Source organism: Callorhinchus milii, unplaced genomic scaffold (assembly GCF_018977255.1).
Source record: "Callorhinchus milii isolate IMCB2004 unplaced genomic scaffold, IMCB_Cmil_1.0 Scaffold16, whole genome shotgun sequence".
NCBI lineage: Eukaryota > Metazoa > Chordata > Chondrichthyes > Chimaeriformes > Callorhinchidae > Callorhinchus > Callorhinchus milii.
Window position 1 is genome coordinate 14,679,578 of NW_024704757.1, and position 16,611 is coordinate 14,696,188.

Genomic DNA, 16,611 nt, shown 5'->3' on the forward strand with positions numbered 1-16,611 from the left:
CATGTTACATATATCTACTGAGACCACGCTGTGTGCCCTGGAATTGTCATTAAAACACAGCGGGGTGGGCAGGGGGTGGGGTCGTGAATCTTAAAATCCCCAGCGAGATGTGGGTTTGGGTGGGTATGTCTGTGTGGTGTGTAGTGTGTGGTGTGTATATCTCTGAGCCACTTTGACCCCAATTTCCATCAGTTGTCTGGAGCCCTGAAGGGTAACTGTGAGTGCTGTTTAGCATAGGCTCTCGCTGGGGATTTTAAGATTCACGACCACCCCCACCCTCGCTGTGTTTTAACGACAATTCCAGGGCACACAGCGTGGTCTCAGGACATTAAACCGCCTGTCGTTAGTGCGAGACGACTGTCAACTTCTCAAACAACGCAAGGGCGTTTGCCTTCAAACGTAGCACAGTCACTGCACTCTCTACACTGAAATCCCGGGAGGCGCCGTGAGGAGTCTTCCCGAGCCCACCATCACTCCGCCAGGGATTGTGCGAGACATCTCGGGATGATAAAAGGTCACGTGAAACATTAAGTAACACGGAAAATCGGTCAGGGCCAACTCCGAAACCACAGAAATCCGACCCTTTATAAACGAACGGGATTCATCTGCCCGTCTTCATCTCCTGAAATAAAGACACGCACACCAGCACATGACAGCGTAAAGATAAAACTGTGTTGATTTTTCAGACTTATTTGAGGTTAAGGCCCCTTCTAGCTTCTCCCTCAGGCCTCGCAACCGGAGACTTTCAGCAGAGTAATATTGGCATTTCCTGCCCACCACACCGTGACTGGAGCAAAGATTCAGTGGCGAGGGCGAGGGAGGGGGGAAGGTTAGGGGGTTGGTGTCATGTGCTTGATGGTTTGTAGTGCATCTCTGGAGGCTTTTCAAACAGGCTAATAATACCGCCTCTCAACATAGCTAACTTACAGTATGGGAATGGCGTTCGAGGGATCTTACTGTAGATTCCAGTGTTCGGGAGTTGGATTTCATGCTGGGTTATATGTCATTGTGATTTACTGACTGTCAGAGTTGCCTGGAATTTGGTGATCCTCGCAAACACCCATCAAGGAATCTTTCCTCTTGGACCACACCTTGTCCTTCAAACCAATGGCACCTCCTGCTCGCTGCTCGATGATTGATGGTGAGGACATCATGGCTTTTCCCCAGGCTCCTACCAGTTGCAATCCCCCCTTCTTTTCCTCTCACCCCCACCCCCATCCCTCTCGAACATGATAAAATACTCCATTAGAGTGAGATGTTCCATTTAGTATTAACAGTCAAATAATAATAATAATAATAATAATAACCCTTGTATATGATGTTCCAGAAACAACAACAACAATAAATTCCATCTACACAGCACCTTTCACATCGGGGATTTGGATCCAATTTGGGGGGTGGGGGAGGAGTTGGAGGAAGGCAGGGAGGGTGGGTGGGGGAAGGAGGGTGGCCCAAGGTGCGGTTGAAGAGGAGGCCCTTGAGACGTGCCTTGAAGGAGGCGAGGGAGGGAGGGAGCGAGCTCAAAAGGAGTGTAGGATGGAGTTCCAAAGGGTGGAGCAAAGAGGCTGAAGGCCTGACAACAGGCATGAACTGAATGGCCAATTTTTGGGCACGTCTGGATGGTAGCATCTGGGAGCGTCAGCCTGGAATATGAACTCAAACGTCCCGACTTGGGAGTACAGATGAACTGAGCCAGGCTGACACCCAAAAGCAAGTGCAAGTACAGTAAATGCTGTATTCCTTATCTGAGCTTGAAGCAATCCTCCCCGACCTCTAAAATGATATTCTGCCTTCGGATGGGCGAGATTTATCTGTGTGAATGAATCGCTCGCTCCTGACTATCGTGAAGCTTTCGAAAGAAGCTGTTTTGCTCAGGAAATTAAACTTGAGTTCTCCCTGGGGTGCCAAAGACCAGCAGCTATTTCCCTCGTCGGTTATTCAAGCACTTGATTTGTTTTGCTTTTGTTTGTGTGTGTGTGTTGTGTGACAGATGCTCTTGTGTTTACATAAAGAGCGAAGAGGTAAATCCCCCTACTCTGGGAACACTGGCCGCCCCTTGGAGAAAGCGACGCGAAAGGCGCTTTCTGAACATAATTTGTTGTTGTTCTGGTTTTTTTCCCCCTACCTTGAGCATTTTGTTTTACCCACTTTAATCTCAACCCTACAGATTCTGATACGTTTGGCATTTCGAGTCACTTTTGCAAACTTTTCCCCCTCCCAACTCCCCCACCCCCCCCAAGCCCTCAACCCCCCCAACCCCGGACTAGATTTCACAGCTGTCAGTCCGGTATTCCGTCCGGCTGCACTTTGTCTTGAAGCTTTCTCAAGGAATGTACAGTGTAGCTTCCACTCTTAACCCTCGTGTTTGTGGGCGTGGGGGAAGGGAGGTGGGTGCCCTTATAAAATCAAACCACATTAGAAACGGAGTGAGAGTGGGGAGGGGGTACGTGGGGCGGGGTGGGGGGTGGGGGGAGTTTTAGATCGCGGTCAACGACACAGAGCCCCTGAGCGGAAACCTTACGGACCACAAGTCCGCAACACTTTGCAAAATCAAAGTAGATGTCGTTAGCGTCTCTCTGGGAGACTCTGTGTCTGTGTGTGTGTGTGTGTGTGTGTGGGGAGGGGGGACGACGCTAGGTATATGCAAGTTGTTGTTGTTGTTATTGCTGTTGACTATTGCTATTGCTCGTTTGGCCAGAAACAAACGGGCCGTAAACTAGGATGAGACGAGAAGCTGGTGTATTGGGCGGGGGGGGGGGAAAGGGGAGGGGATAACATTTGCACAGTAACGTTTCAAACGTTCTGCCTGCCAGAGGTGACTTTTGTGCAAACTTCAGGTTACGTACGACTCATTTTCAAGGAGCGATGGTGGAGCGGGAGGAAGGGTATAGCCTGGAGAAGGGCGGCACGTGTTAACAGAGGACCTTATGTCGGTCGTTTCTTTAGGGGGAAGAACTCCTCAGCACTGACTTTGAGGCGTTTGCAAGAGCTTGCACCTGCACTCGGGTGATCCTGTCGTGACAACGGGCCGGCGGCACACTGCGCTGCACATCTGGAAAAGATGCAGTGGGATTGAGACCCCTCCCTGGGAAATGGCTTGAGAGGGTGCGTACAAGGGTTTGGAAGTGGAAGTCCCATTACTCGTGTGTGAAAATCGGCTGCCCCGTTTACCTGCAAAATGCACAGCCACTACGCCACGCAATAAAATCCTGTGAAGCCCTTTGAGACATCTCCGTGACGTGATGACGATAATTAATAACAATAATAATAATCCTTGATTTCACACTCTCTGGAGTCACAGATGAAGAATGAACATCAATGTATGATATAAGTTGATATAAAATTCCATTTATCACATGTAATGATCGGGCACATGATAATAAAGCATTAGGAATGGGCCCAGTAATGGCAAAATGGATCTCTAAGTGAAATATCAGCCATTGCAGCTCCTTGCATAATGTGTGTGCTAATGGCCCATTTTAGACCTACATTTCTGGCCTCGTTTACCTCGACTGCCCAGATTTAAAAGCACCGACTCTGTGTCTCCAGTGATGTTTGTAAGATCGCTAACACAGTATCTGGACGCTGTGAATGTAATGTTCCTCCTCCTGTATTCAAAATAGAGCCATCTGTCAGATCAGCAAAACCAAGGGCATTCGTTTAATCAGAGGGTATCAGCACATCACGGATGACATTCACTCTCCATCGATTGTTCTTAAAGGCTATAGGTGAAGTGCATCTCTTGAATTTTAGTATTACATTGGAATTTTTTTTCTGTGTGTGTGTGTGTATAAATTACTCTACCGTTAAAAGACTTAACCTTTACCGTCCAGAATTAAGCTAACAATGTCGGCTTGAAGTCACCTTTTAAAAAAAATTATTTGTTCAGGCCGACACACCTCCGGTTAAGATCGGTCATTCACCTCTTGGCTGTTTGTGGGACATTGCTGTGTGCAACAACAACAACAAGATTTCATTTATAGAGCGCCCTTCACGTCGGGAGGACGTCCCAAGGAGCTGACAGTTGGGTCAGGACCCGAGCAGGGGGGAAATGGTCAGGGGGAGGGGAGGGAAGGGAGGGAGCGAGGAGGGGGGAAATGGTCAGGGTGAGGGGGGGGAAGGGAGGGAGCGAGGAGGGGGGAAATGGTCAGGGTGAGGGGGGGGAAGGCAGGGGGCGAGGAGAGGTGAGATGGTCAGGGGGAAGGCAGAGGGCGAGGAGGGGGTAGAGAGTCGAGAGGGGAGCGGAAGGCTGAAGGTCAAAGAGAAAGGTCTTGAGACCGGCCTTGAAGGAGGAAAGGGAGGAAGCAGCGAAGGCACTGGGGATGGAGTTCCAGAGCCTCGGGGCTGAAAGGCTGAAGGCCACCGATGGTAGGGCGGTTGGGGCGAGGGATGTGGAGCAGACCGGAGCCAGAGGAAAGGAGGGTATGGGCAGGTAGGTAGGGGGATAGTAGGTCAGAGAGGGAGCGAGGCCGTGAATGGACTTGTAGGTGAGGATGAGGATCTTGAATTCGATCCTCTGGGGGATGGGGAGCCAGTGGAGGCGAGTGAGGGTGGGAGTGATGTGGTCGCGAAGCGATGTGGTTTACCTACACAGTCAGCTTCGCAGTAATTCACGATAATACTCTGCGATACTGTGGCGCAATAAGTACCCTGTATCGTGATGCAAGGATTATTGGGATTATAGGATTATCAAAACACAAAAGCCGCATTGGAAAACGTCCAGCGTTTGTTTTGGAGTCGATGGTCCCAGGTGAGCAGCAAGGTAGACTTTGAGTCGAAGTTTGTGAGTAGATTGTGTCTGGCTGCTCTGTGAACAGGGAGTCTCCTTAACGGGGCAACAAACTCCCCATTCAGTGAACACACACTCAGGGCAAATAAATTCACAAGAAGACGGTCAATGAGTGGTTGTTGTCTTAAAATCACCTTGCGTCTCAGGCCAGCGTTGAGTAAATACGCCTCTTAGACAAGTGATTCTGCCTGACTCAACCTGCCACGGAACGTTTAATGCTAAAAACCAAACTGATGCACAGCAGCTGACTCTGTCCAGTCCATCCTGCCGATTCCAACATCGGTTTTCTAACAAACTCCTGATCGCTGGTTGCAGGCAACTGAGCAAACCCAGCAATGTGGGGGGGGAGGGGAGAAGGGGGGGTGAAAGAGTCATCGGAATGTGAGTGGACGAGCAAAACAAGACAGCATTAAGATGCCAAAGGGAATAAATGAGCCCGTTGTAGCAAAGACTAAGCGTTTGTGTCCTGCTCACTCCTCCTGACTGCGCCTTGTTAATCTATAATCAGGTCCAGTCATCTGTACCACTGGGGGCCATGTGTGGCTTGTCCTTAGCTGTTTGGCCTCTGCTGTGAGCTTCTCTGGGGCCCAGCGACTAGACTGTAAGTACAGTGGCTATTTTATGCAGCTGCAAGCCAGCAGCAGCGATTACATGGTTCCCCACCGTGAAGAGAGGCTCCCTTTGCGCGGGGAGCTGGGCGAGCGTAAACCACACGGCTGCGGACGGTCAGAAATGTTCGACAGCAGCCGTTACCCTTGCGCCTCTTGATTTCGTAAGCAGAGACGCCTCGCCGAAGGAAGGTAGCCTCTCGAGTTTGGGACCTCTTGCAAGCTATTGCCTGGTTGACTGCCAGTTTTGTTCCTGCTGAAAGGAACCAGTTTAAACTTGTCGGGGGAATAGAAAGCTGGCGAGCGAGAGAGAAAGACCCATTTTTTTTAAAAAAATAAAGGGAAAAATTGGCAAACTTCACATTCGAATTAAGTTTAAGTAAAGTAACCCGCTCGAGTTAATTGGCCATTTCCTTACGGTTTCGGGGGTGCCAATCCGTTAATGACTTGCTTTGAGCAATGTGAGGATAATGTGAGCCCATTTCGTCTGTACTTCCTACTTACGGCCCATAAATGGCAGCTTTGAACAGGAAAACGCACCTCGTGTGTGTGCGTGTGTGTGTGTGTGTGTGTTTTAAAAAAAATTGCCTCGGAAACCGTAACTCTTTGTGCGCTGAAAGACTTTGGTCGGTTTCAAAGTGCGCATTTTTGCATCCCATCCAAAGGCTTAAACAAACGAGGATACGGTGTTCATTATTGTAGTTGACTAATAAGAGTAAGAATCCTGGCATTTAGTACAGCGCCTTATCACGTCTTTGAGACGTCTCAAAGCGCTTCACAGAATATACCGCAATGTGAATTGACTGTATATTTTGCGGGCGAAAAACGACAACCAATTGCGCACAGATTGTAATCCTTATTGCTGATATGCAGGGTTAATGTTTCCGTACAGTATAAAGATATTACATTGGTATCAGTAGTAACTGTGTTGAGATTAACGTGGTTAGTGCAATAAGTAAAAATCAATTTCTCTCCTCCCGGTGCTTTTCATCTTACTTTAAGTTTTGGGTAAACAAAATCACTGCTTAGAATGTTTTACAGGAAAGAGTCCTTCCCAAATTAATTAAATGAGATAGATTAATAGAAAGAAACTTGTGATAACTGGAGACGTCGCCTTGTTACGGATAATAATGTCCACTTAAGTTCGATTTCAACTTTTTACTGTTCCCATCACTGATGCCTCAATCCTGTTACGGCTTTAACTTGTGCTTAAAGGAAAGGATTTTCTTTCCATTTCAATGTACACTAATCATGGAATCATACAACACAGAAGAAGGCCATTCGGCCCATCGTGCCCGTGCTGGCTGTTGAAAGAGCTATCCAAATTTATCCACTCCCCCGCTCTCTCCCCATAGCCCTGCAAACTTGTCCTCCACAAATATCTATCCACTTCTCTTTTGAAAGTTGCTATCAAATCTGCTGCCATCAGCCTTTCAGGCAATGCATTCCAGATCCGAACAACTCGCTGTGTGATTAAAATGTCTCCTCACCTCCCCTCGGTTTCGTTTGACGAATATCTTAAATCTGTGTCCTTAATCTTGAATACATAACACCCAGGAGATTGCAGTCACTACATTTGACAGCAGTTGGCCGTGAAGCCCTTTTTTTTTCTGGTCAGCGAGGGTTGCGACTCGGGCAGAAACCTATCGCTGTGCTTAAAGTTGTTTGTCTGATCCAGAATGAGCGTTCCACATATGCATGCCACCCACGCATGGAAATTTCCCAGACACGCTTTGAGATCCTGCGACGTTTTTAGGCTCTGTGTCAAAAGCGAGGATTGTCATTGTATTAATGTCGTCTCATGCTTCTGCTGCTTCAGTTTAAAATCGAGATTTTTTGTATGCATAAAATATAGATATATCTCTGTGAGAGCTGATTCCGAACATGCCAGTGTTCCTTCTCCTGAAAGCATTGTCTTGTATCAGTGAAGATTGGCAGATCTTGTGTTATCCTTTGGAAGGTTGTACACTTTCTCCATACCGCAGCCGTAGAACCAATCGACGTGTACAGCGCAGAAGGAGGCCATTTGGTCCATTGCCCCCATGCAGGCTTTCTGATCCCTGCCCGTCCAGCACCTTGGGACGTCCTCCTGATGTGAAAGGCGCTTTACAAATGTAGTTTGTCATCGTTGTTGTTGAAGGATCTGTCTGTTTCATCTCATTTTCTGGCCTTTTTCCTTCATCCCTTTCAGGTATTTATCTAATTCCCTCTTGAAATCTAATATTGATTCAGTTAAGGTCATGTTTCAACAACCCGTGCGGCATGTGGCATGTGTCTGTGTGGTGTGGGTCTGTGTGGTGTGGGTCTGTGTGATGTGTATGTGTGTGTGTGTGTGTAGTGTATGGTGTTGTGTGTTGTATGTAAAACATTTCTCCTAACCTCTCCTATGCTTTTTTTTATTATAGCCTTAAATCTGTGCCTCTTTATTACTGACCCACCAACCTGTGGAGATAATTTCTCCCTATTTTCTTGCTCCAAACCTCGAATTCCTTGTTAAAATCCATTGCGATGATGCTCGGTGCGTTATGCCACTAGGTTACACACAACAACAACAGCAACTTGAATTTATATAGCTCCCATCACACCGGACGGTGTCTCGGAGCGCTTAACTGCAAAGCGTGTGTGGCCTTCTGTACTTGTTTGAGCTTGTAATGCTTACTGTTGACTGGGTTGAAAAGCCTTTTCAAACCCAGCAAGTGCACCGCTCAGTGTGCTGTGTCAGCTGCCGCCGTAAATAATTGTTTTCGAGTTCCTTTAAATGGCACCTCTACCCATTTTAAATTGGAATTGGTTTGCTGAAGCATGATTCCGATGTTCCCTGCAGCCCCGCCAAACTCCCAAGTCATGTCCAAAGCATTAACTAACTCTGTTATTTTATATCACGAGTCGCAGTGAAAACGTTCAGCCCAATTGACTTAAGCGTTGAGGTTTTGCTTGCTTTAGCCTTCATGAACTGTAAAATGATGGCTTTGTGCGAGGCAGTGTCGCACAGGCGATCCAGTTTTCATCAGCTGGAATTCCTGCTAAAGTGTAACAGATGAACTGAAAGGATTATTATCCCGAGTTCAACATGTACAGACCAGCCATCCAGGCAGGTTGGGATTCACACTGTAACCTTATCAGCATCAGTAGATGGCAATTACATTATTTTATAACCTTGATTATCACACATCTGGTTGGGTGTCGGGTGTCGGCCTGGCTCAGCTGATAACACTCTTGTCTTTGAGGGTTGGGATCAAAATTATTTAGGTTATTTCGAATTTAATCCATTCAATTACTTAAAATGATTGAGTTATTGCACGTGGCCAAAGTACAGGCCAGAAGAGACCTCGGCTACTTTTCAGATGGAAAAAAATGATCGTCTCGGAGTAGGGAGCCCGACCAGAAGCTGCTATTTGAAGATCTTCAAAAGTAGCATTAATGAAAAGCTGGTGATTGAGGCCTTATCTGGTTCAGGACATTGGCTTTTGCTGTGTCTATTCACATGAATACCCACGCTGAATACACAGTATGTATGTGGATTAACCTCTGAAAACTCTTGAACATATAGGGACATCCCCTTGAATGCGGGGTAATAACTCGGGACCAAAATGTCCAAGTTTTGGTTCTTAACTTTAACTTTGGCTGCGTCTGAACCTGTGCTAAGTTTATCTTTAACCACAATCTGAAAGGAAAGCCACGTGTATGTGAACAGATGAGCAGCTTCCTCGATCTCAAGCTCACAACAGGCGAAACAGAGGAGCGTGAACGGGATCTGTCATGACACTGACTGTCCGCTCCGTTAGTTAAACGCTGAACACGTGGGGCCCTGAGCTGCCCACGCACTCCTGCAGGAGAGAGCTAATGTACTGAGGAATGGAATAGAAATGAGGGGTTTGGGGCTTGTCAGTATAAATGGGAGGTTGAGTCGAGGAATAGTGCACTGCAGGCATTCACCTATAAAACACACAATCACTACACCTTACAGTAAATCCCGCAAAGCGCTTTGAGACGTCCTCCTGATGTGAAAGGCGCATCAATGCAACGATTATCAATGCAACAATTATTATTATAGATTTTAAGACAATTCATGAAGGCAAAAGGTCGGCCTTCACAATCACGTAACCTCATGGTGGAATTGAAGCTCGCTTCACTTGAAGCTATCGAGAGGATAAAGTTTCTGCCGTAAGCGACGTTTCAAAACCCACATGAGCTGGAGCTGCTCGCGGTTGACAAAGGTCAGAATTGTGAACACAAAACCTGACTGACTTGTTACTCCTGAACTCCAGGATGATCGAAATTTGCTCCATTCCGCTCGGGTACATAGGAATGAGGGCATTACCCTGATAATAATAATCATCATCATCATAATAATGAATCCAAGCCTTCGGCTACTATGTCCCTGAACTTTGGAACTCCCTTTACCTTTCTGTCTCGCCTCCTCTCTATTTTTAAATCGGGACATAAAATCCACTTTCTCGACTCTGACGACAGTCACCTCCCTCTTTACCTTTTCTTTGTGAAGCTCTCGCACGCCATCCGAAATTAAGGGCGCTGTATAAATGCAAGTTGTGCTTGTGCGTGTGTATCAAGAGGTCTTGTAGTATGGCCAAGTGTAGCCCACTCATAAGTACGTAACCCTAACAATTTTGTATGTAGGCGTTGATATCTTCGCGCTCAGTGTAAGGCTGATCATGTGAGTGCCAGCAGCCCAAACCACCACTGATCCAGCAGAAATTGAATGGAGTGGATTCAGACGCTTAACAAAGTGTCCTTGTGCTTTGGGGATCGGAGCAAAGCAATGCCGGCAGGCTTCAAAGTGGTTTCGGAAAAGGGATTCAGGGGGATTATGAGCGACCGATCGAGCGAGGCAGCGGGTCGAACGTGCTTGCTGCCATGTTAGCCTTGCGAGAAGTAGACTTGAACGGAATCTGACAGGCAGGACTAACACTGGCCCTGCCAAACAATTCAACTGTTTTGAAATGACTGGGCAGCAATAAATCTGCCAGACTTTAATCTGGAAAATCCTCTCCTCTTTCCTTCCAAATTGGCTCGCGTTCCACAATGTGCACGGCATGACTTCGGGTGCAGGAAAATAGATTTTTTTTCAAAAGAAATGTGCGGAATCCTTGCATTTTATACACCGTCTAATGTCTATAACTGCTATAAAGTGACGTGATTGTGCGTTTATAGGTGAACACAGCAGGCAATTTGCGCACAGCAATGTCACACTAACACCCATGACTCGAATGACCATTTCGGGGCCCATTTGTATAGGGATAGTGCCATGGGAACTTTAGTGTGTACCTGCCCAGTCAGACGGGACTTTGGTTTAACGTCTCATTTGAAGAACGGAGTCTCCGACAATGTAGCGAGGTAATCCATTTGAGGCATTTGCTCTATTGAATACCGAGACTGTGTTGTTTGGGTTTTGTTCTGCCACTGGTTTTAAGCCTTGTTACCCTCTTCCCCCCCCCACCACCCCTCCCTGCCACCCCACCAAGGCTCTTTGAGCACCATTTATGTTGAAAAGGCATTCAACTGAGACAAAACTTCCTCTCAGCGTTAGTCATTCAAAACGCTGTTAAGAGGGTTATAGCCTGCGTTGCTCCATTAATTTGGTAATAGGTCAAAGGCATGTTTTCTCGGTCAATAATAGAAGCCCTTGACACTCGGATTAAGCTATTCTAAAGGGCTCTAGACCATATTGTAGACCTCTTCACGCAGCTCTTAAAGGCATTGGATCTCAACAAGTGCTTTAGTTTGGGAGAAAACGTGTTAATCACAAGGCACGGATTTTCCTTCCACTCAAGGTGGCGTTACAGTCTCCGCTTTTGCTTTGCAACCGTGTTTTTCTCTGTATCTCTCGCACCCTCGCTCTGCCAACGCGAGTTTATCATCAGCCCAGAAAGCGACAGTCGAGATTAACTTTTAACAGGAGTCTGATTGCGTAGTCCTGCCTCAACCGAGATTGACCACATCCCACGTTTGTCTGTACATTATTTATGATCGCACCGTCCAACCTACACTGTATGGTTTACACTCACCAGAATAAATGGGACAGGTTCATTGACCAGAGTGAGTTGTGATATAAATGACACTCGGAATAACCTTCCCAAGCTTGTTGTTTACCAAGTCCTGTAAGGAGTTTGCTTGGGCTACGATTCCAGCTGGCTGGATGAAAAAAACAAACAGCTAGTGTAAACGGGAAAGAATTTTAAATGTAGGTAGTTGCATGAAATTACAAACTCGAGTCTTTAGCCGTTCTCACAAAGGGTTCGTCGGGATTTATTCTCTCTGCATTCTTTTAGAATATGTTTTCTTAAAGCTATTTGTAGCTATTCGGGGTTGATTCAATTTCCTTCCTCTTTTCTTGCCGCAGATGTGAAAAGCGTGTGTGATGTGAAGAACCTGTTGGATTACTGCACTGGCTCGAAAGGAAACCAATCGCTTCGAGACGTTGAGAAAGGTAGGACAAGTAAGACTGCAAAATACACAGTGACTGCGGTTTACAGTAAATCCTGTGAAACCTTTTGACACGTCCTCCCCCGCATGAGAGGCTTATTATTATTACAACAAATGCGAGGATTATTCAGCTGTAATACGGCAGGAACACTCTCCCTCAGTCTCTCCGCCTTGCCCCCTCTCTCCCCTCTTTCAAGTCCCGCCTGAAAACTTTCTTCTTCAACCGTGCTTACGGCCGCCTACCCCCTCCCCCGCAGCTCGGTGTCAGGCTCCGCCACTGTTAAGTGCTCTGAGACGCTATTCTGCGTGGAGGGCACTATGTAAGTGCAAGCTGTCGTCGTTGCTGTGCGCAATTGGCTGCCGCGTTTCGCCCACGAAATATACAGTCAATTCACTTTACAGTATGTTGTCCGAAGCGCTTTGAGACGACTCGGAAGGCGTGATAAGGCGCTGTATGAATCGCAAGGTTTATTACTGTTATTACTCAATTTGTCAGCGAGACTGATCACACGGGGTGGGGGGGGGGAGGGAGGGCTTCAGAGAGAAAGGAAATCGTAGCTTCCGTTTGGCAGTTGAGGGTGACTGAAGCAATCGAGCAGGGAAGGGCCCTGTTTATTCACAGCTGTGACATTGTGTGTGTGTGTGTGTGTGTGGGAAAAAAAAGCAGATCATCTCCACTCGATTTAGTACACTGTGCAGTTTTGCAACATCACCCGGGATGAAGAAGGCCTTTCAGCCCATCCGATCTCATCCCTCCAGCACCCTCACCCTTACCCCCTATCTCTGTGTCCAGCTGCTTTTTAAATGAGTCGGTTATTAATGGCGGTGGGGGTTGGGGGGGGGGAGAGACGGGCAATTGACTGCCACGCAATGTAGCTTTGCCTACAGTTTTCCTCCATTTATTCCGAGTTCAACAGCCTCGATATTTATTATTCTTCCTCGCGAATCATGCGGCAGTGTCACATATCCAATGACTGTGTGTCGGCCTGGCAGTTGGTATCACTCGCCTCTGAGTCAGGCAGTTGTGGGTTCAAGCTCCGCGTTGGGACTTTGAGCTCATAAACCAGGCTTGACACACTCCAGTTGCCGTGCCTGCCTGGGGGAGTGAGTGTGGGGGGGTGGTGGGGGGTGGTCCACTAATTGGCAGTGGTGCCATCTTTGCAGGGGATGTTTAACTGAGGACATCTCCCTGTTCCGGTTAAAGATCCAGTGGTACTATTCCAAAAAAAAGAGAGAAGGGAGATTCTCCCAGTGTCCTGGCCAGCATTTTCCCAGATAAAATTAGTAATTCCCGCAAAATATACAGTCAATTCTCTTTCTGGTATATCCTGCGAAGCGCTTTGAGACGTCTCGAAGGCGTCTGTGTCAAACGCAAGGATTATTATTGGTAGTAGTAGTATTTGCTTACAAGTTGTTTCCGGGACGTCAGTGTGTACAAATTGGCTGCTGCGTTTGCCAAACAAACACAGTCAACACGTTAATTTCCATAAAGAACTGTGAGACATTTTCAAAATAAATAAGAATGCATCCAGAACGCAAGTTCTTTTTTTTATTTTTATTTTTATATTTTTAAAAAATGGGTGGTGGGGGGGGGATCGAGGGGGTGTTGAGTGGTGAATTGCGTTAACATTCCGTTTTCCTTTTGGTTTGAATCGAGTCCAGGCTGACAGCATGAATGTGGCTCAGCGAGTGTTCACCCAGCGAGCAGCTAATGTCATCTACATACGGGGAAGGCCTTGGGGTGGATTGTGCTGCGAGTTAGTTGGCCCTCTGTCCGTTCGCTTTACCACAATCATCCCAAGACCGTTGCAGGTTTAACAATGGGAAATAAACAACTTTCATCTCCCAGCAGTTGCTTTGTGGTTAATTTAAAGGTACCGAGGGCTGGTTGCAGCGAAGAATGAAACCTCTGCGCTTGATAATAATTCGAAACGATGCTTACTTGTGGTTGAACGGTGCTTGTGTGGAAAGAATCGTCTCGAACGTTTGTTTTGCTTGAAGTGTTGTGAGCACAAGAGAGACATGTGGATCCTCCAGAGTCATTTGCGCCTCAGTTTGACTGAGGAGGTGTTGAATTGAATGACCTGACCGCCCAAGAAGGTCTCAGAGAAGGATGAAGGAATCTGTGTCAAACTGGTCCCTGGACGTGCTGTTCTATGGGTTAGCCGGAGCTGACTAAAGCTCTCCGTGCTTTGGTTTTTTTAATGTGTTTTTTACTGTGCAATCAGAAAATAGCCTCTTTTCCTGGCAATGGATCTCTATATAAACTGATAGCAATTCCAGCGTTAAAGGCAAGGATTAATGGTAATATAATTATAATAATCCTTGCATTTGATATACTGCCTTTCATGTCGGGACAACAGCTCAAAGTGCTCCACAAGTCTCAACGATGTGTGATCGAATGCGAGGATTATTGTTATCGTTATTTACACTAAAGTGGGGTGACTGTATTTTTGGAAGTAAACTTAGAAGTCTCATTTTTGCAGCATCTTATAACAGACACTGCACCTTTGTTAAAAAGATCCCATGGCGCAAATCTAAAAGAGAAGGGAGTTTCTCCCGGTGTCCTGGCCAACAATCCACCAAATAAAATTTTGTCACGGCCATTTGTGGGACACCGCTGTGCGCAATTGACTGACGCAATTCGTCCACCAAATACACAGTCGCTCCACTTTACAGTATTTCCTTTGATGCACTTTGAGACATGTCAACGACGTGATAAGGCGCGATATCAAACTCACGGGTTATTATTTGTATTATTACTTTAGCGCAGTGATCGCGGCAGCTAATTTGCACACAGCAACATCCCACAAACAGCCGTGAAGTCAAGTGGTGACCGTTCTATTTGGGGGATTGTTGCCCAGGACAGCGGGAGAAACTCTTTTCTTTGTTTCGAACCGTGCTATGGGATCTTTATAAGGTCCACTTGACCGGGCAGGCAGGACCTCGGTTTAAAGTCTGATCTAAAGGAGCGGAAAGTGTTTTCAACTGAGTGAGCTTGAGTTCATCCCAGGTATGAAGCTGGTGAATCGTCAGTGACGAACAGAACTATCGCATCACAACGGGCGTTTCTTGCAGACACTGCTGTTACAGTGAGTCAGTCTTGCCTCATGAATTGCAGTTACAGGAACCTTCATTCAGTGGTTGGAAGAACACTCTGGTGCATTGCAACACACGTGAAATAAGACGCCACCCTATTAGAAAACACATAAAACTTTACTCCCTGTTTGTAACCCGATCCTCACTTAGAACTGTTTTATTTGGAGCGCGATTTCTTGCCGTGTTGATGTGGGACTGAAGAAATGAGTTTCACTCAAGCAAGTACAGTCTTAACAATCGCTTCTAATCCTATTCCTGGATCAGCCCACGACGGGGAGGGTTGCAATGTTGGAGGTGCCATCCTTCGGAGGAGACACTAAACCCAGGTCTGGCCTGCTTGTTCAGGTGGATATTAAAGACGCCCGTGTCCCCATTTCATAAAGAGAAGGGAGTTTCTCCCGACGTTCTGGCCAACAATCCCCAGGAATAAATGGGTCATTCATTTCACAGCTGTTCGCGGGGCCTTGCTGCGCGCAAATTGGCTGCCGCGTTTGCCAACACACACGCAGTCACTACACTCCACAGCAGTTGCCCGTGCGAGTGCTTTGAGACGCTTTTGACACCGTGTCAAATGGAAGGATTACTGTCAAAAGAAGCAGCAGCTTTGTGAAAGCCAGCAATCAGTGCCATATTCCGTAGCCAGAACGGGCCCTGTGAAGATTGTTATTTTTTTGGTCGTACCAGTTATTAAGGCAACAAACTGTAGATATAAGGTGTCCGTAGCAACTAACAGACTGTGACAGTGATTGTGAATGTGGGATCTGTCAGCACTTTTTCTAACCCTCCCCCTCCCCCCACCCCCCCGCCCCCCCCCCCCCTACTTTTTTGTGGAAGATTACAGCCGGTTATTGTATGAAGTTAATCCGAATGCCTTTGCTAAGGCGTATTTAAAAAGGGGCTTATTATCCCGAGTTGGCACCCTGCCCCTTCCATGCTGCAGGGTGGCCGAATGAGTGTCCTGAGTTATGTTGGACAAGTGCGTTAGCGTGATAGCTGAGAGAGCACAGGATTGCTGCTCGAATGCTCTGGTTGTGTGTGTGTGTGTGTGTGTGTCTGGGGAGAAGCAAAAGAAAAATCTCTATTTGCACTGTTACCATGCCATCAGCCAACACACCAGCCCTCTCTGCCTGTGACTCATTCCAGCCAGGAACTAAAGCCTTGCACAACTCATTTTTTGCTTAGCTCGGGTTGTTTTGAGCAGTTTTCTGGTACCTCGGTCTAACTTTCAGGCAGGGAGGATTTTTCTATGCATATATATATATATATATATTATATTCTTTTTTTCTACGCCTTTGGAACAGTTACGGGTTCCGACCGTTGTCGGAACCAAATTTACTCATTTGCAAATTCATTTCCATCAGTTTCTTTACTCGCCGGAGCGATAAGTCGCGTTCGCAGGATTGGCAGAAGGCCTGCTTCAACCTGATGCGGAAAATCAAAGGGTGCTTTTAGATGTTCTTCTGGATTCTGTACTTCGTGAGCCTTTTTGCACTCTTTTTATTACGGAGGGGTCACTCAAAGACTGCATTTCGCAGCATTAAATCTCCCCCACCACACACACACACACACGCACACACGCATACATTTCAACAGCCCTATCGCTGCATTTTAAACTATGCAGAAAATGGAACAGTTTCACAGCTTGTTAAACACTGGTGTTTTATCAATTTT

General features: G+C 46.8%; 1 protein-coding gene across 3 annotated transcripts in view; it reads left to right on the forward strand.

Moving 5' to 3' along the window:
• rhbdf1a (rhomboid 5 homolog 1a (Drosophila)) overlaps positions 1–16,611 on the forward strand; it is an 88,193-nt gene that overhangs the window by 16,859 nt on the left and 54,723 nt on the right. For 2 of the 3 annotated variants that reach the window (XM_042341146.1, XM_042341147.1), the window contains exon 2: positions 11,759–11,845. The gene's annotated coding sequence lies outside the window, so the exon portion shown is untranslated. Of the gene's footprint in view, positions 1–5,315; positions 5,391–11,758; positions 11,846–16,611 lie in introns of those variants that run through there. The other variant, XM_007908399.2, reaches the window with a different exon arrangement.